Source organism: Chiloscyllium plagiosum, unplaced genomic scaffold, assembly GCF_037043375.1.
Source record: "Chiloscyllium plagiosum isolate Xiang-an unplaced genomic scaffold, Cpla_swu_hap1 HiC_scaffold_12, whole genome shotgun sequence".
Classification (NCBI taxonomy): Eukaryota; Metazoa; Chordata; class Chondrichthyes; order Orectolobiformes; family Hemiscylliidae; genus Chiloscyllium; species Chiloscyllium plagiosum.
The window spans coordinates 107,843,347-107,864,167 of NW_028270150.1; the positions used below are offsets into that span (position 1 = coordinate 107,843,347).

At 43.9% G+C, this 20,821-nt stretch overlaps 1 non-coding gene across 1 annotated transcript; it reads left to right on the forward strand.

Moving 5' to 3' along the window:
* The first annotated feature begins 3,528 nt into the window (after positions 1-3,528).
* On the forward strand, positions 3,529-3,600 carry trnag-ucc (transfer RNA glycine (anticodon UCC)). Its single transcript has one exon. It is a non-coding gene; the product is annotated as a tRNA-Gly (tRNA).
* Positions 3,601-20,821: the final 17,221 nt, after the last annotated feature.

Here is a 20,821-nt window from a genome sequence, read left to right on the forward strand (position 1 = left end):
CAAAAAGTAGTGGACCCAGCATCAATCCTTGTGGCACACCGCCTCCAGTACAAAACACAACTCTCCGCCACTACCCTGTTGTCTCCTACCTTCAAGCCAATTATGTATCCAAATGGCTAGCTCTTCCTGGATCCTATGTGATCTAATCTTACTGACCAGTGTACAGTGCAGAACTTTGTCGAACACCTTGTTGAAGTCCATAGAGACAATGTTTACCGCTCTGTCCTCATCAATCTTCTTTGTCACCTTATCAAAAAACTCAATCAAGTTAGTGAGACCAGGATAAAACCAGGGTGACTATCCCTAATCAGTCCTTGTCTTTAGAAATGAAGGTAAATCCTGTCCCATCAAAAGGTTCTCCAGCAACTTACCCATCACTGACATAGATGCAAGTCTATAATTCCATGGTTTTTCTTATCGCCTTTCCTCAATAATGAAGGAATATTAGCCAACCTCAAGTCTTCTGGCACTTCACCATGGCTGTCGATGCTGCAAATATCTCAATAAGGAGCCCAGCAACCTCTTCCCTAGCTTCCCACAGAGTTCAGGGAAACATCTGATCAGGTCCAGGGGATTTATCTACCTTCATGCGTTTTAAAGCATCTGCCACCTCCTCTTTGTAATGTGGACTCTTTTTAAGACATCACTATTTATTTCCTCAAGTTACCTAGCTTATACGTCTTTCTCCACAGTAAATACTGATGCAAAATATTTGTTTAGTATCTCACACATCTCCCGTGGCACCACACAAAATGTAGAGGAGCTGGTGTTGGATGGGGTTGTCAAAGTTAAAAATTACACAACACCAGGTTATAGTCCAACAGGTTTATTTGGAAACACAAGCTTTTGGAGCACTGCTCCTTCAGCTACCTGATGAAGAAGCAGCACTCCGAAAGCTAGTCTATAACCTGGTGTTGTGTGATTTTTAACGTTGTACCACACATAGATGACCATGTTGATCTTTAAGGGGTCCTATTCTCTCTCTACTTACTATTTTTCTTTTATGCAATCTCTTTGGATTCCTCTATTTGCCAAAGCTGTCCTCCAAATTTCCTTGGAGAAAGTGAGGACTGCAGATGCTGGAGATCAGAGCTGAAAAATGTGTTGCTGGAAAAGCACAACAGGTCAGGCAGCATCCAAGGAGCAGGAGAATCGACGTTTCGGGCATAAGCCCTTCTTCAATTTCCTTGTTAAGTATACTCCTACTGCCCTGATATTCCTCCAGGGATTCACCCAATATCACATGTCTGATACAAGTCTCCTTTTTCTTGATCAGAGCCTCAATTTCTTGAGGCATCCAGCATTCCCTACACTTGCCAACCTTACCGTTCACACTAATAGGGACATACTGTCTCTAAGCTCTTTATATTCTCATTTTTAAATGCTTCCTATTTCCCAACTGTACCTTTACCTGCAAGGAGGCTCCCTCAATCAACCTTTGAAACTTCCTGTCTAGTACCGTCAAAGTAAGCCTTACTCCAATTTAGAACTTTAACTTTTAAATCAGGTCTATCCTTTTTCATAAGTATTTTTAATCTAATAGAATTATAGTCACTTAGTGCTCCCAAAGTGCTCCCTCACTGACACCTCAGTCACTTGCCTTATTTCCGAACAGAGCTGGAAATGTGTTGCTGGAAAAGCGCAGCAGGTCAGGCAGCATCCAGGGAACAGGAGAATCGACGTTTCGGGCATAAGCCCTTCTTCAGGAATGAGGAAAGTTTGTCCAGCAGGCTAAGATAAAAGGTAGGGAGGAGGGACTTGGGGGAGGGGCGTCGGAAATGTGATAGGTGGAAAGAGGTCAAGGTGAGGGTGATAGGTCAGACTGGGGTGGGGGCGGAGAGGTCGGGAAGAAGATTGCAGGTTAGGAAGGCGGTGCTGAATTTGATGGATTTGACTGAGACAGGGTGGGGGGAGGGGAAATGAGGAAACTGGTGAAATCCGAGTTCATCCCTTGTGGTTGGAGGGTTCCTAGGCGGAAGATGAGGCGTTCTTCCTCCAACCGTCGTTTTGTTGTGGTCTGACGATGGAGGAGTCCAAAGACCTGCATATCCTTGGTGGAGTGGGAGGGGGAATTGAAATGTTGAGCTACAGGGTGGTTGGGTTGGTTGGTCCGGGTGTCCCAGAGGTGTTCTCTGAAACGCTCCGCAAGTAGCTGGCCTGTCTCCCCAATATAGAGGAGGCCACATCGGGTGCAGAGGATGCAATAGATGATATGTGTGGAGGTGCAGGTGAATCTGTGGCGGATATGGAAGTTTCCTTTGGGGCCTTGGAGGGAAGTGAGGGGGGAGGTGTGGGCGCAAGTCTTGCACCTCCTGCGGTTGCAGGGGAAGGTGCCGGGAGTGGAGGTTGGGTTGGTGGGGGGGTGTGGATCTGACGAGGGAGTCACGGAGGGAGTGGTCTTTACGGAATGCTGATAGGGGAGGGGAGGGAAATATATCCTTGGTGGTGGGGTCCGTTTGGAGGTAGCGGAAATGACGGCGGATGATGCGCTGTACATGGAGATTCGTGGGGTGGTAGGTGAGGACAAGTGGGGTTCTATCCTGGTAGCGGTTGGAGGGGCAGGGTTCAAGGGCGGAGGAGCGGGAAGTGGAAGAGATGCGGTGGAGGGCATCGTCGACCACGTCGGGGGGGGGACATTGCGGTCCTTGAAGAAGGAGGCCATCCGCCCCCACCCCAGTCTGACCTATCACCCTCACCTTGACCTCTTTCCACCTATCACATTTCCGACGCCCCTCCCCCAAGTCCCTCCTCCCTACCTTTTATCTTAGCCTGCTGGACAAACTTTCCTCATTCCTGAAGAAGGGCTTATGCCCGAAACGTTGATTCTCCTGTTCCCTAGATGCTGCCTGACCTGCTGCGCTTTTCCAGCAACACATTTCCAGCTCTGATCTCCAGCATCTGCAGACCTCACTTTCTCCTCAATTATTTCCTAACAGGTCAAACATTGCTACTTCTCTAGTAGGTACATTCAAGTATTGAATAAAAATGTTTTCTTGTACACCCTTAATAAATTCCTCCCTATCCAACCCCGTAACACTATGACAGTCCCAATCAATGTTTGGAAATTTAAAATCCCCTCTTGTTATAACTATTATTCTAAAAGACATCTGACATTTCTTTATATATTTGCTTCTCAATTTCCCACTGATTATTGGAGGGCCTATAAAACGATACCAACAAGGTGATCATCCCTTTCTTATTTTTCAGCTCTACCTGTGTAACTTCACCGGACAATCACCCGGGAATATCCTAAGTACAGCCGTAATTTTATCCCCAATTAAAAACACAACTCCTCATTCTCTCTTGCTTCCCTTTCTGTCATTTCTACTGTATCTGTACTCCGTGATCTGTATTCTGTGAATTAAATGGTATAATGAGAATTATCAAATCAGTAAAACTCAATCTTTTATTACTTCTGAATTCTACTATTTCACCGGAAAATTTGCATCAAAAAACGAACGAACATTCGAATCAAGAACTATTGGTCAAATTGCACGTTCCCTGATGTTTGGAGCCGCGCCTGTGGTGGCGATGGTGGTATAGTGGTGAGCATAGCTGCCTTCCAAGCAGTTGACCCGGGTTCGATTCCCGGCCATCGCAAGCTGTAGCTTTTAAACCACTCAACAGCAAAAAGACCATTTCCAGCAGTGGGAATGAAACACTCACATCTGCACATCACCTTGAGTCAGCCACATTAACGGGGCCAAACATCTGGAGGGCGGCCACCACTTTGAAATTGAGGATGCGCCCTGGAAGATTAAGGAGTCAGGACGATACCCGTTTCAAATTAACTGGTGTCATGACAGAAATCCTGAGCTTTTCATTTTATTTCAAGATTTCACTGCTTTCAACATTACTCTCAGTTTTTGTTTGTGAAATACAGCCTAATATCAAGTGAAAAGTGGGTGGGCAGTCCATTGTTTATCGGCACAGAATTATTTATTATATCAGATCGGTTATTTTATTTTTTAATCAAAATGTACAGCAATCTGATTGTGTCGTGCACAGACAGAATCTGTTTGCTCACTTCATTGACAATCACCTGATGAAGGAGCGTCGCTCTGAAAGCTAGTGCTTCCAATTAAACCTGTTGGACTATAACCTGGTGTTGTGTGATTTTGAACTTTGTCCACCCCAGTCCAACACTGGCTCCTCCACGTCATCACCCGAGATAGTCATCATGGATTTGTTAAGGGAAGGTAGTGTCTGATGAACGTGACTGATTTTCTTTGAGGGATAAAGAATGGATGGAGTGTTTGCGATGTAGATCAACCTGATGATAAGGAGGACCATAAGACACAGTATTTATAGCAAAAGGATTACAGTATCATGCAGCTGAAATGATATATTAAACACATTTAGGTTAAATCTTTAATCTTTTAAAATGGGTTAGCCAGGTTTGGTTCTTTAATATATAAATCTCAGAACTATTTTTAAATTACATTTTTGAGATTACGTTGGATTTTCTAACAAAAGGTGCCGTCTCAGCTCAGACAATGCATTAAAGGTGTGAGGCTAAAGTCTGTCTGTGTCCCAGTCTTGAGTTAGACTGGTTCTATTAATCGAAACTCACAGGTTTGCAGCTCCTCTGATCCTCAAAGCCAGTGTACTGGATGAAGGCAGCAGACCACGTGGTGCCCATGACCCATCCGACCAGACCAGGCCAGTCCATCCGGAGGCAATCTTCACAAGCCCCAGGCTTGGGGCCTGCTGGAAAATGGAGGGACACGAGAGACCTGCCCCAGGAAGGAGAACCGACATGAAACATTCCTGGCCCCATAAAACACCTGCCTGGCATGAAATCTATCAGAATGGACCCGGAGAGCAGCCCAAAAACTTCTGCAAAAAAATGTGGCTGGACCAGGATTAGCAACTGAAACCAGGAACTTCTCCACTGGATCCTAAGCAAGCCCCCTCCAGTAAAAAAAACACACAGTAAATTATCTGTTACACTGGGTCCTGAGCAGACCCTCTGCAAACATCCACCAAACTGCAGCCTACCTCCTCCACAGGGTCCGAGGAAGGATCGCTGACCTGGAAGCAGTCACAATCCACTCCACCAGACAACCGGACCACTCAAATGCAAGAAACCTGCAAGTTAGCAGGGTAAGCGTGCCGGCCTGCTGGTAGGACTGAGACTACGGGGCTCAAGACCCCCCGCCCCCCTTTCCTAGCTTACTCCTAGCAAATGTACAATCTCTGGAGAACAAGATGGACAAACTCAGATCACTGCTCAGTTTCTAGCGTGACTTGCGGGACTGCTGTGTACTCTGCTTCACCAAGTCCCGCACCTCTCCTGGTTTACCAAACCCTGCCCACTGACGCCTGTCCTGGACACCAAGCCCCGACCCCTGACCTCTAAGCCACAAATTGGCCTTCACCCCGCTGATGTAACCATCGCAGTGGGCGGGGCTTCCACCCCATTTGTCATTCGACAGGCCTTTGGAAGAAGTCCCTTCCCCATCCCTCACATTATCCCCATCCCTCACATCTGGCCTTTGAGAGAATCTCTGTCCTCCAATCTGTCCCCATTCCACACGTCATCCTCAATCCCTTGTCCCTGGCCTCATCCCCTGCTGTTATTAGACTGCTGCAAGGACCCCTCTCAGTTGAAATAATGTTGATATTGCTGTTGTTGAAACTGCTTTGTGCTCCTTCTGTGCAGTGTAACGTGTATCCCTGGCTCTGCCCAGACACCCTCTGATCTTTATGTCCTTGTTTGTTATGATCTGCCTGTTCTGCTCACAAAACAAAACTGTACTTAGTTTAAGACAAAAAAAACTGCAGGAGGCTGGAGGACACAGCAAGCCAGGCAGCATCAGGAGGTCTTGAAGAAGGATTATACCCGAAACATCGACATCTCCACCTCCTGATGCTGCCTGGCTTGCTGTGTTCTTCCAGCCTCCTGCCTGTCTATTTCACTCTACTTGGGTACACGTGACTACAATAAATCAAGATTTGGAGGCATATTCTCTCCCAGTCAGGGAACACTTCAGCAGTCAGGGACATCCGGCCTCAGATCTTCAGGAGACTGTCCTCCAAGGCCGACTTCGGGATACGCACCATTGCACTGTGGCCGGGCAGAGGCTCATACAAGTTTGGTACCCATGAGGATAGCCTCAACCAGGACTTTGGGTTCATGCCACACTACAGGTGACCGCACTACACAATACCCACACACTGTTACATACTCACACGGACCCTCTCATACACACACATACAGCACCCACACTCACACCCACGTACACACTCTCTCACAGGCTTATTCTCCGTCATACTCATGCACACACTCTACCAAGAATGCACACACTCTCACATGCATTCACACTCACACTTTCTCCCGCACACCCACATAAACACACACCGTCTCTCAGATTCACACGTACACACATATATAAGTCGATGGGGTGATTTTGCATTTACAGAATTGTAATTGTAGATACATTCTGTTTTGTTAAAAAAGCCACACAATCTGCAGGCAGTCAATGCAAGCAGGGTCTAGATTAGAGTGGTGCTGGAAAAGCACAGCAGGTCAGGTAGGGGGGAGAGAAGGTAGCAAAGAGTACAGTAGGTGGATCGGGGTGGGGATGAAGGTCCATGTAACATTTTACAAATTCCTACTTTGGAAATAGAACCAGTCCAGCTCAAGATTAAGAATCAGACAGACTCTAACTTCCAACCTTTAATGCATTATCATAGCTGAAATGTCACTTTTTTAAATAAAACCTTAAGATATCTCAAGAATGTGAGTTGAAAGAAGTTCTGTGATTTACATATTAATGAACCAAAACCTACAACCCATTTTAAAAGATGAGAGACTTAACAGCAATCAAGGTTTGTTCAATATATCATTTCAGTTGCATGACACCGTGATCTCTTTCTTTAAATTCTATGTCTAATGATTCTGCTCCACAGCCGCCTAATGAACATAGAACATAGAACAATACATGGCAGAACAGGCCCTTCGGCCCTCGATGTTGCACCAACCTGTGAACGAATCTAAGCCCATTCCCCCAACAGTATCCAATCATCATGCATGTGCTTATCCAAGGATTGTTTAAATCTCCCGAATGTGGCTGAGTTAACTATAGAACATAGAACAATTGAAGGAACAGTGATCCGAAAACTAATGCTTCCAAATAAACCAGGACTATAACCTGGCGTTGTGTGATTTTTAACAATAAATCAAATCAAACCATCCCCATGAGGCCCCACATCATCTATCTACTCAGCATTGTGTTCTGGCTCAGATTCCTCAACTGCTCCTCATATGACAACCCAGAACCATTCTTGTAGACCTTCTCTGGACACCTCCTAGGCTAACACATCCCTCCTTTGACACAGGGCTCATAGCTGCTCACAACGTACAACATGCAGTCTGACCAGGACTTTGTACAGCCTCAGCAGTGTGCTTCTGCTCTTGTATTCTATTCCATTCAAAATGAATGTAAACATTCCACTATTTAAAGAAAATAACATTAATTTATTCCTGAACTCTAAAAGTAAATATTAAACAACAATTCACAACTCTAAGCACCCCCAGTTAACTGCTTATTATCTGCCTCCAATTTTATAACAATATATTGTTCCAATAAAAAACTTATTAATATTACATCAACTTAGTTTCAAAACCATACAGTAGCTGTCGTCTCCGGTGTCTGTCCTCTTTTGGCTGAAGATCTCTCTGGGTTGCCATCTGCCTTTTTACTGTGAAGATATTTCATATGAAGAAGATACCCCTGACAGAGAGTGTTTTTGAATGGCAGTCTTTCTTGATAGCAGTTACTCTCTTCAATGGCAGTTTCTCTTTCTGACTTTTGAAATGCCTGGTTTTTTTTAATACCCCAGCATCAGATCGTCTCATTGGTTGTATGTTAGCAAAAACAACTATTTCAAACTTGATTGGGTTTTAGTATCCTGGGGCATAATTCAAAATGATTGGTTAAATTTGAATTGTTGTTAAAGCAGCAACCAACTCAGGTATCCATTTTACAGCCAAGTGTTACATACTCTCACATTTTCAGTACACTCTGAGACTGCTATCTAGTCATCACAGGTGCACGTCAGATCTCAGTTCAGAACAGCATTCTCTCTCTCTTAAAGGTACAGTACCTGCCTTCAACTTCATAACACCCCCACAACTTAAGAAAAAGATTAACCATCATAATGAAAAGACTGCTTCATCTTTTTTCTAATCCTTAAATCCCATTACAGTAAAATAGATGGGACATTGATTTAAGTTCATATTAAATTTCTGCACACATATATATAATATGGGTATCTGTCCAATCTTATGTACATTTTATCCATTAAATCCACAATAACACTTCTGCTATCACATTTTTACAATTCACAACACACACAATTTGTAAATGAAAAGTTTGTGACATAAGACTCCCACAAAATCGTCTCATATTCTTGTCTTTAAATCGTTTCAAGGATATAAGAGGATTGCGGTCCGTATAGATAACTGTCACCGACACATTGTTGGTCACATAAGCATTACAATGCTGTAAGGCCAGTACCAAGTCCTTTTTGATGGGAGAGTATTTTCTCTGGTGGGTGTTGATTGTTTTTGAAAAGTGACCAATTGGTCTTTCGAATCCATTTTCATCTTCCTGTAGCAGGACAGCTCCAACTTCGATATCGTTAGCATCAACTGCAACTTTGAAGGGTTTCAAAAAAATGTAGGGTAACTAAAACTGGCGTAGTGGTTAATGCTGCTTTAAATTGTCAAATATCTCCTGGCATTGTTCTGTCCACCCAAAGTTTGTGTTCTTCTTCAGTAAATCAGTCAGCTGTGCTGCTGACGTATGGAACAAACTTCCGGTGGTATCTGCTTAGTCCCAAAAATCCCAAAAAAGTGGGGTCGTTCCTCAGCTGCCTGTAAAGATACCAGTGAGTGTGAGTCATGTCTTTTTGTGGCTAGTTGATGTTCATGTATCCTGGTGGCTGGCTTTCTGCCTGTTTGTCCAATGTAGTGTTTGTTACAGTCCTTGCACAGTATTTTGTAAATGACATTAGTTTTGCTTGTTGTCTGTTTAGGGTCTTTCAAGTTCATTAGATGCTGTTTTAGCGTGTTGGTGGGTTTGTGGGCTACCATGATGCCTCCGTCCTGTTAACTTGACTATCCTGATTAATTCGCACCCTTCGGAAATTCAAATTCTCTCTACCTCGCTCTCTCTCTCTCTCCTCTCTCTGACTCTCTCTCTCTCTCTCTTTCTCTCTCCTTGTCTTCTCTCCTTCTCTCTCTCTCTCTTCTGTCATGGCTCATAGATTCACAGAAATGCACAGCACAGATACAGACCCTTCAGTCCAACTCGTCCACGCCAACCAGATATCCCAACCCAATCTAGTCCCACCTGCCAGCACCCAGCCCATATCCCTCCAAACTCTTCCTATTCATATCCCCATCCAAATGTCTTTTAAATGTTACGATTGTAATAGCTTCCAAAACATCCTCTGGCAGCTCATTCCATACACGTACCACCCTCTGCGTGAAAACGTTGCCCCTTAGGTCTCTTTTATATCTTTCCCCTCTCACCCTAAACCTATGATCTCTAGTTCTGGACGCCCCCACCCCAGGGAAAAGACTTTGTCCATTTATCCTATCCATGCCCGTCATGATTTTATAAACCTCTATAAGGTCACCCCTCAGCCTCCGACGCTCTGGGGAAAACAGCCCCAGACTATTCAACCACTCCCTATAGCTAAAATTCTCCAACCCTGGCAACATCCTTTTTTTCCCTTTCTTTACCTTCTAATTCCATCTTCCTCAATTGTAATTTAAGGTTTTATAACTCTACTACACCTAAGTGTATCAGTGAAACAGACAAGTGCAGTAGAGTTAGACCAACTCCCTTACAATTTCAGCTTTCCTTTTGTCCCTGGTTAAATCCAATTCTAACCTATTTGCTAATTCTAAAAGTATGTCTTTCCTCTGTTTTACTAAACTTCCCTGGCAAATTTAGGAAGCATCTTCAAACCCCTGAACCTTTTTAGCAATGTTAAGAGCCATTTCTCTCACTTCTAATTTAACCAACCACAATAACCCAAATTAAACAAATTGTCTCACCTGTGTTTTATTTAAAGATCTTGGACTTTAATCGGTTAGCATTTAAATCTGCTGGTATCTTTCATATGCCAAATCTGTTCAAATCTGTCCAAATGTCAGGCTAGATCTGTGTAAACCTGTCCAAATCACAGACCCGAGCCCAAACTGTGACAGCACAGTGGTGAATCCTTCTGTTAATTAAACCAAACACCCAGTAAAGCTCACCTCCACTCGTAATCTGTTAAAGTGTGAGTGACAGAGAACTCCCAAACTACAGTAGTTGAAGAAAATAATATCAATTAATCCCTTAATTTCTTAATTCTAAAAATGAACATTAAACCACAATTATACGCAACTCTAAGCCCCCCTTTCACGTAACTGCTTATTATCTGGCTCCAACTCTATAACAAGATACTGTTCTCATACAAAAACACTTATTAAACTTCATTTTAAAACCATACAGCGGCTGTGGTCTCCAGTGTCTGTCTTCTTCTGGCTGAAGATCTCCCTGGATTGTCTTCTTTCTTTTTACTGGGAATGCGTTTCAGATGAAAGAGGTACCTCTGATAGTGAGTGTTTTTGAATGGCAGTCTCTCTTGATGGCAGTTACTCTCTCAATGGCAGTTTCTCTGTCTGACTTTGAAAATGCCTGTTTTTAATCCCCCCAACATTGGACCATTGGTTTGATGCTGGCAGAAACAATAAATTCAAACTAGGTTGGAGTTTAGAATCCTGGGGCATAATTTAAACTGATTGGTTAAATTTGAATTGTTGACAAAACAGCAACTCACTCAGGTGTCTATTTCACAGCCAAATGTTACATATTTTCAATTTTCCAGTACACCCTGAGACTGCTATCGAGTCATCACAGGTATGTGTTTCAACTCTCAGTGCAGAACAGCATTCTCTCTCTCTTAAAGGTACACTACACACCTTCAACTTTATACTAATTGTGTACTTTTGTAATGATGAGTGGTTAAGAGATAGGTGGGAAGCAGTCTGCTCAGGGCCAATAAACAGCATGAGAGGCCTTTTGTTTTGAAATTGAAACAATAGAAGCTGCCAGAATGGGTCGGGTCAAGCTCTCACAGAACCAGGATTTTTCATCTTAGTTTCAATTTTTCCATAGCAGTTGCTGCTGGGGGCTTGAAGCTGTATGTTGAAGCTGTTTTTCCTCTTTCTGGTACAGTTAGGTTCTCTTCTTCCTGCGAGAATTTCATGTGAGGCAATCTATTTTACTGAATTTGCTTTTTCCAATGGTGTATGTATGGGATGTTACCACATTGGAACAGTTAATTAGTAGTAGTTTATATATATATATATATAATACTTTGATAAGCATTTTGATTGAGTTACAATTAAACCAATTTTAACTGTAGCTTATGAATAAAGTGTGTTTTGCTTCAAGATTGATAATTTGGCCAAATGTATTACATCTGGAACGTAATGCCTTTAAAATAAGAAAATGTTAGAATCTGAACTATCTCCTTGACATGTTTTGAGGGGATTTGGTTTGGTCTGGTTCATAACAACTTGGAAACTCTTGTCTGAACCTAAACCTGTCATTCCAAGTTGGGTGTTGGATGATTGGACTCAAACTGGTGAGTGTTTGTGTTCTATTTTTGCATCTTGCATTCAGTCGGTTTAAGTAATACCAAGATGGTGGCCCATACACTCCGTCCATTTCCTTTTCTTTTTTTCTCTCTTTTTTCTTCTCTTTTCTGTTTCTTTTTCTGTCTCTCTTCTTTCTTCTCCCAGCCGAGGGATTCCAATCTTCGACTCCCAGCCTCCTAATCCTGGCCTCAGAGTCAGTGCAAACCCAGTCAGGCGGCCTCTCAGCCTGGCATAATGCTATCCCAGCCTGGTGGGATGGCTTCTTGGTCTGGTGTGGCGCTCTCCCAGCCTGATGGGTAACCTCTCGGTCTGGCATGGCTGAGTGCTTTTCCGGCCTGGCATAGTGCTTTCTCAGCCTGGCATAGTGGTTTCCTGGTCTGCTCTGCTGGTGTCCTAGCCCAGTGAGGTGGATTTGCAGCTCGGCATGATGGTCAGCTTGGTGGTCCCTTAGCCTGGCATGATGATCTCTCATTGGCCCATCGTGGTGGTCTTTCAGCCCAGCAGGGTGGACTCTTAGCCCCAGTTTGGCTGTCTCTTGGCCTGTCATGACAATCTATCAGAGGCCCAGCATGGTGGTCTTTTGGCAGTTCACGGCTGTCTCTCGCCCTGACATAGCCTCAGTTGGTCTCAAGGTGATTCCTTGAAGTGGAGTTGCACCCTGGCTAAGCACTTTCAGCTTTCATTCTTTATTTTCGACTTAAAAGTAAGAAAGTCTGCAATGTGTCACTTTTAACCTTATTTCACATGTTTTACTCTTTAGTGCAATATTTAACTTTTAACTTTGTTCTTTCTTTCTCCCTTATTCTGAAGTTTCTGTACCTAGGTCGGTGTACCTGATACGGTGGCCCCATCATACACTTTTCACGGTACACCTGTATGTGAGCACGCCGAACAATAAAATCAAATCAATTGTGTTTGCCTTATGTAATAGCTCTTATTAATCTGCCTGCCTCTCCCAACGCTCACCAATCCACCTGGTCATCCAGCGAAGATTCACTGTTCCCAAAGACATCCCCCACCGCAACTTCTACCAACTGTCCTGGCTCGTTCCCCAGTACCAGGTCCAATATGACCCCTTCCCTCATCGGACTATTTGACACACTGCTCTAGAAAACTCTCCTGGGTGCTTCGTACAAATTCTACCCGATCCAGAGCTTTGATGTTAAGTGTATCCCAGTCAATGTTGGGAAAATTAAAATCTCCAAACTCCACTACCTATTGCCTCGACATCTTTCCATCATCAGTTTACCTACTTGTTCTTCTACCTCACGCTCACTGTTGGGAGGTCTGTAATACAGCCCTTACAATGTAACTGCACCCTTGTTATTTCTCATCTCCACCCACAATGCCTCACCCGCAAGACTTCCATTGTGTGCTCCTTTAGCACAGCTGTGATATTGTCTCTGACCAGCAATGTAACTCCACTCCACCTTTTACTTCCCTCCCTGTCCTGTCTGAAGCATCTATATCCTGGAACATTTAATTGCCAATCATCATGCCCTTCCTCAACCAAGTCCCTGTGTTTGCGATAACATCATACTCCCAGGCACCAATCCAAGCCCTAAGTTCATCTGCTTTACACACGATACTCCTTGCATTAAAGCAGATGCATTTCAGGCCACCAGTTCTTTTGCGTTCATCTGCTCCCTGCCTACTCTTCCCTTTATTAATGCTTTCTTCACAATTCTTACAGTCTCCAGTCTCCACCTCGCTGCCGACTTGTTTTCTCTTCTGGTTCCCAGTCCCCTGCCACATTAGTTTAAAATCTCCCCAACAGCAGCAGCAAAAACTCCCCCAAGGATGTTGGTTCCGGTCTGGTTCAGATGTTGACCGTCCATTTTGTAACAGTCCCATCTTCTCCAGAACCGGTCCCAATGTCCAACAAATCTGAACCCTTTCCTCCTACACCATCTCTCAAGCCACTTGTTCATCCTGCCTATTTTTTCATTTCATCACTGGCTAGCATGTGGCACTGGTTGTAATCCCCAGATCACTACCTTTGAGGTCCTTCCCTTTAACTTCTTTCCTAGTTCCCTGAATTCTTTTTTCAGGACCTCATCTTGTTTTCTACTTATATCGTTGGTGCCTGTATGCACCAAGACAACTGGCTGTTCACCCTCCCCTTTTAGAATGGTCTGCAGCCGATCGGTGACATCCCTGACCCGAGCACCTGGGAGGCAACATACCATCCGGGAGTCCCGTTTTCAGCCACAGAACCACCTATCTACTCCCCTCACAATAGAATCCCCTATTACTACGGCCCTGCGGGTCTTGTTCCCGCCCTTCTGAACAGCAATGCCCGCCACGGTGCCATGATCTTGACAACTGCTGCCCTCCCCTGGTGAGCTATCTCCCCCAACAATATCGAAAACGGTATACCTGTTTTGGAGGGAGATGACCGCAGGGGACACCTGCACTGCCTTCCTACTCTTTTTCTGTCTTTTGGTTACCCATTCACTGTCTCCCTCAGCAATTCTAAACTGCAGTATGACCAGTTCACTAAACGTGCTATCCATGACCTCCTCATCATTGCGGATACTCCACAGTGAGTCCATCCGCAGCTCCAGAGCCGTCATGCAGTCAAACAATAGCTGCAGCTGGACACACTTCTTGCAAGTGTAAGAGTCAGGAACATCACTCACGTTACTAAAAGCTCCCACATCAAGCAAGAGGCACATGCCACAGATCTGAGGTCCCCTGCCGTTGTTAGCTTAGCCACTGCCCAAATATAAATAAAGCCCTTACCTTCCCAGCAGCCCTCGCTTCACTCCACCTTCCCTCCTCGCTGCTCTGTCAAAATGGAGGCCCGACTCCCGAGGTAAGTCCTTTTTAAGTGGGAAAACCTACCCTTCCCAGCAGCCCTCGCTTCACTCCACCTTCTCTCCTCGCTGCTCTGTCACAAAGTGTCAAAATTAACTGATTTCTCTCCACAGACGCTGCCAAACCTGCTCGGCTTTTCCAGCAATTTCTGGTTTGCTTTCTGATTTACAGCAACTGCAGATTTTTAGGTTTTTAGATAAACCAGCGATTTTTTTGTTGAATTGGTAAAGGAAAGCACAGTGGAAGCTCAAAAGCTGCAACAGTTTGTCCAATCTGGCCAGGGGTTAGTTGAGAAGAAAGTGCCAGATCTCTGAAGAATTTACTTGTGAGGGTAAAGTTTACTCGTGTATGTAAGAAGGAACAGGTAAAGAAATTAAAATTTTAAGAGCTATGAGAGCAAGTCAATCTTTGATGTGCAATCCAGACAGAGTCTTACCAGAAACGATAGTAAAATGTGGAATTCATGGTGTTCCATTGGGAACAAGTTTGAGATCAGGAGTCATAGAGCCATTGAGATGTACAGCACGGAAACAGTCCAATTTGTCCATGCTGATCCGATATCCTACCCTAATCTATCCCATTTGCCAACACTTGGGCCATATCTCTCTAAACCCTTTCTATTCATGTACCCACCCAGATGCTGAGTCCTTTGAATAACGGCACTCTCTAGAGATGACATAATCCTGAGGCCTGTTCGACAGGCTACACCTTGGGGGGCCCACCTGAATAATATTTGTTTATTACCCCAAGGTTTAATTTCCTTTTTAGGGGTCTCTGGTTAACTGGGTCCCGTCGGATTGCTGCCCTTTCATTTTAAAACATGTTTGAAGACTAGGATTAAAGTAACTGGACCTTGTGATTTGACACAAACATGTCGAACCGCAGTGAATATCTGACAGACAGGACTCCCCAAAGAGGGAATTAAAACCCAAAATGAGAAACTCCCTTAAATGATTTACTCTAACATCAGAGCAAAGTGTGATGCGGAGAGGCCAGTATGATAAAATTTGAGAGTGACATAAAATGAGATGCAGGTTGGCAGTTTCAATTCAATTCAGAGAGTCCTACAGCATCGAGACAGACCCTTTGCCTCAAACCCATCCATGTCAACCAAAATGACCATCCACACTAACCCCATTTCCCTGCACTAGGCCCATATCCCTCTAAACCTTTCCTTTCCGTGTATTTGTCCAAATGCCTATTAAATGTTGTTAATGATTAGATTAGATTACTTAGTGTGGAAACAGGCCCTTCGGCCCAACAAGTACACACTGACCCACCGAAGTGCAACCCACCCATACATTTACCCCTTCACCTAACACCACGGGCAATTTAGCATGGCCAATTCACCTTTCCACTAGTGACTACGATCTGGGGGGCACAGCCTCAGAGCGAAGGGAATGACTCTTTAGAAATGAAACAATGAGGAATTTCTTCAACCAGAGGGTGGTGAATCTGAGGAACTCATTGCCGCAGAGGGCTGTGGAGGCCAAGTCATTAAGGGTATGTAATACTCAGATAGGTAAGATCTTTACTGGTAAGGGGATTAAAGGATTATGGAGAGAAGGCAGGAGAATGGGGTTAAAAAACATATCAGCCATGACTGAATGGCAGAGCAGACTCAGTGGGCTGCTCCTATATGTTATGGTCTGTCCACAACCCACAAACAACAAAAAATAATTCACTGATATGAAGAGTCTACAGAAATTGACACGTTCACCCAAGTGATGAAATGGTGATTGGACAAAGGAGTTGGAAGTGAAATCAATTTTCATAATAAAGAACAATGTGTTTCCATTGAAAGCAGAATTATGATCCCCTAATAGATAAAGGAGTTCAGAGTGAAATAGGTTTTCATAATGAAAAACAAAGTAATTCCATTGGCAAGAAAGAATTAGAAAAATCAGAAAATGGATTTTTGATACTCGCTTCCTGAACTGTCACCTGGAGTTTCCTCTTCTCCAGAGTTACTGCAGCATCTCCTCAGTCTAACAGCATCTCCTCAGTCTAACAGCATCCCCTCAGTCTAACAGCATCCCCTCAGTCTAACAGCATCCCCTCAGTCTAACAGCATCCCCTCAGTCTAACAGCATCCCCTCAGTCTAACAGCATCTCCTCAGTCTAACAGCATCCCCTCAGTCTAACAGCATCTCCTCAGTCTAACAGCATCTCCTCAGTCTAACAGCATCTCCTCAGTCTAACAGCATCTCCTCAGTCTAACAGCATCTCCTCAGTCTAACAGCATCCCCTCAGTCTAACAGCATCCCCTCAGTCTAACAGCATCTCCTCAGTCTAACAGCATCCCCTCAGTCTAACAGCATCTCCTCAGTCTAACACCATCCCCTCAGTCTAACAGCATCTCCTCAGTCTAACAGCATCCCCTCAGTCTAACAGCATCTCCTCAGTCTAACACCATCCCCTCAGTCTAACAGCATCTCCTCAGTCTAACAGCATCTCCTCAGTCTAACAGCATCTCCTCAGTCTAACAGCATCTCCTCAGTCTAACACCATCCCCTCAGTCTAACAGCATCCCCTCAGTCTAACAGCATCTCCTCAGACTAACAGCATCTCCTCAGACTAACAGCATCTCCTCAGTCTAACAGCATCCCCTCAGTCTAACAGCATCTCCTCAGTCTAACAGCATCCCCTCAGTCTAACAGCATCCCCTCAGTCTAACAGCATTCCCTCAGTCTAACAGCATCTCCTCAGTCTAACAGCATCCCCTCAGTCTAACAGCATCTCCTCAGTCTAACAGCATCTCCTCAGTCTAACAGCATCTCCTCAGTCTAACAGCATCTCCTCAGTCTAACACCATCCCCTCAGTCTAACAGCATCCCCTCAGTCTAACAGCATCTCCTCAGACTAACAGCATCTCCTCAGACTAACAGCATCTCCTCAGTCTAACAGCATCAGTCTAATAGAATCTCCTCAGTCTAACAGATCCTCTTTTTTGCTATTTTGTTTGAAGAAAACCCTTCACACAATTTAAAACCCGAAAGAACTGTGGATGCTGTAAATCAGAAACAAAAACCAAAGTTGGTGGGAAAGTTGTATGAAGAGAAAGGCGAAAGTGGGTACTGCAGATGCTGGAGATGAGAGTCTCGATGAGAGTGGTGCTGGAAAAGCACAGCAGGTCAGGCAGCATCCGAGGAGCAGGAGAATGGATGTTTCGGGAAAAGCCCAAATCAGAGTTAACGTTTCGGTCCAGTGGCCCTTTCTGAGAACTTTACAAGTTTTAATTGTGTGATAGTTCCAGGGATGAGCTGAGATTTTCTGGGTATTTTTGTCCTTGATTCATTTCAGATCATGAGAAATGCTGGTTTGTGTGAATTAAAAAGTGTGGATTAAAAGGTATAATGAGAATTACCCAAACAGTAAAACTCAGTCTTTTATTGCTACTGAATTCTAATATTTCACCGGAAAATGTGCAACAAAAAACGAACGAAGTTTCGAATCAAGAACTATTGGTCGAATTGCACATCAGCTGATGTCCAGAGTTGTCTCTGACGTAGCGATGGTGGTATAGTGGTGAGCATAGCTGCCTTCCAAGCAGTTGACACGGGTTCGATTCCCGACCCTCGCAAGTTGTGGCTTTTAAACCACTCAACAACAAAAAGACAATTTCCAGCAGTGGGAATGAAACACTGACATCTGCACATCACCTTGAGTCAGCCACATTAACGGGGCCAAACCTCTGGAGGGCGGCCACCACTTTGAAGTTAAGGATGTGCCCTGGAAGATTAAGGAGTCAGGGCGATTCCCGTTTCAAATTAACTGGTGTCATGACTGAAATCCTGAGCTTTTGATTTTATTTCAAGATTTCACTCTTTTCAACATTACTCTCAGTTTTTTCGTGAAATACAGCCTAATATCAAGTGAAAAGTGGGTGGGCAGCCCATTGTTTATGGGCACAACATTATTTATTATATCAGATCGGTTATTTTATTTTTTAATTGAAATGTACACCAATCTGACTGTGTCGAGCACAGACAGAATCTGTTTGCTCACTTCATTCACCCTGACAGACTCTTGAGTATTTCTGCGGGTTGGTTGAAATTCCCACTTGTGGCCAGTAGTGGTCTCTAACTTGCGGAACAATGAAGTTCCCAGATCAGAGAGAAGGAGAGAACAGACAATAATTGTTGCCCTTGTGTTGGACGGTGCAGGTCAGAAATAGGAGGAGTGGAGACCAGCTGCTTTTATATTTCCAGTAATGAGAAAATGACTCGGTAAAACTCTGAGAGATGATAGCAATGACCACACAGTGAGTGAAAGTTTAATCCAAGATAAAGTTAAAAAATCTCACATTGTTACCTGATAAAGGAGCAGCTATTGCTTCCAAATAAACCTGTTGGACTATAACCTGGTGTTATGTGGTTTTTAACATTGTCCACCCCAGTCCAACACCGGCTCCTCCACGTCATCATCCAAGATAATCATCATGGATGTGTTAAGGGAAGGTAGTGTCTGATGAACTTGACTGATTTTGTTTAAAGGATAAGAATGAAGGAAGTGTTTGTGATGTAGACCAACCTGATGATAAGAAGAATGCTGCATGTGTTCTGAAATAGTTCAGTTCCTCAAGGTTCAGAAACTAAACAGAAATTGCTGGAGAATCTGAGCAGTGTTGCACCTTCAGTGGGGAGAAAGCAGAGTTGACATTTTGGGTCTCGTATGTCTCCAAATCTGATGAAGTGTCGCAATTCTTTGATTTCTCCTCAGGCTTCAGTATTAGTCACCTGTTTGCCTGGTGTATATATCACTGTTGTGGAATTGGTGTCGGATATCGAATTTGCAGATGATAAAACATTCATCATTGGTTTTGGGGAAGCTGTCTGCAGACTGTGGGAAGATCTACATCAGCTGGTGAGCGACACAGCAAAGCTGTGAAAGGGGATTTGATCTGGAGAACGTTGGGATTCAGTAAACGATCACTGGTTCCACAGATATCATCCTCTCTACAGACTGGTCAACATGAACCGACAAAGAGATCTTAACTGCCCCCTCAATTTACTTATTATCTTGTGTATATGAAAGTAAATGCTGAAAATGTGTTGGTGGAAAAGCGCAGCAGGTCAGGCAGTATCCAATGAACAGGAGAATCGACGTTTCGGGCATACGCCCAGGATTCCTGAAGAACGGCTTATGCCCGAAACGTCGATTCTCCTGTTCCTTGGATGCTGCCTGACCTGCTGCGCTTTTCCAGCAACACATTTTCAGCTCTGATCTCCAGCACCTGCAGTCCTCACTTTCTCCAATACGAAAGTAAATGTAAGTTTGAACAATACATGTCCCCACACTCAGATCCCTCTCTGATTTAAGATGCCCCTTCACGTGGAATCATAGAGATGCACAGCAAGGAAACACACCCTTCGGTCCAAACTGTCCATGCCGACCAGATAGTCCAACCCAATCTAGTCCCACCTGCCAGCACCTGGCCCATATCCCTCCAAACCCTTTCTATTCATGTACCCATCCTGATTAGGGGTCTGATGGTTACTGCTTACTTCAAACATTGGGAATGGTCAGGGTTTATTTAAAAGGACCGTTTATTCATTAATAAGGGCTGGGCATTTATTGATTTTAAAAACATTAGGAATGCAATTCCCAGTTTGTTTAAATGGACCATTGATTTATGAGTGAGGGACTGGGGGAGTTACTTATTGTGAAAAGCGTTGAGATGGATCTTTGATTTGCTGTTGAGTGGAAAGGGGATTATGGATTTAAAAAGGAAATGAGGGATAAATTTTTTACACATCGAGTGTTTGGTGTGTGCAATGAACTGTCAGAGATAGATGGACGCAGGTATAGTTACAACGTTGAAAAGACACTTGGATATGTTCATGAATAGGAAAAGTTTAGAGAGATATGACCAAATGCTAGCAAATGGGAAATGTTCAAGTGCATGCAGGTGGTTGCAGTTGGGTTTGGGGATATAGTCAGCATAAACTGGTTGGAGCTAAGGATCTGTTTCCATGCTGTATGACACTCTGATTTTAAAACATTGAAAATTACCCTGGTTTCTCTCCCTCCCAGCTGCCACTCCACCCTCCCCCTCTTCTCCAAAGTAACAGAGAAAACTACAAATCTATCAACAGAATCAAAGTGCGGATTGATACACATTTTTCGAGAGATTTCTGCTTCCCGAACTGTTAAAAAGTGTGAATTAAAAGGTATAATGAAAACTATCAAATCAGTAAAACTCAATCTTTTATTACTTCTGAATTCTATTATTTCACCGGAAAATTTGCATCAAAAAACGAACGAAATTTCGAATCAAGAACTATTGGTCGAATTGCACGTTCCCTGATGTTTGGAGCCGCGCCTGTGGTG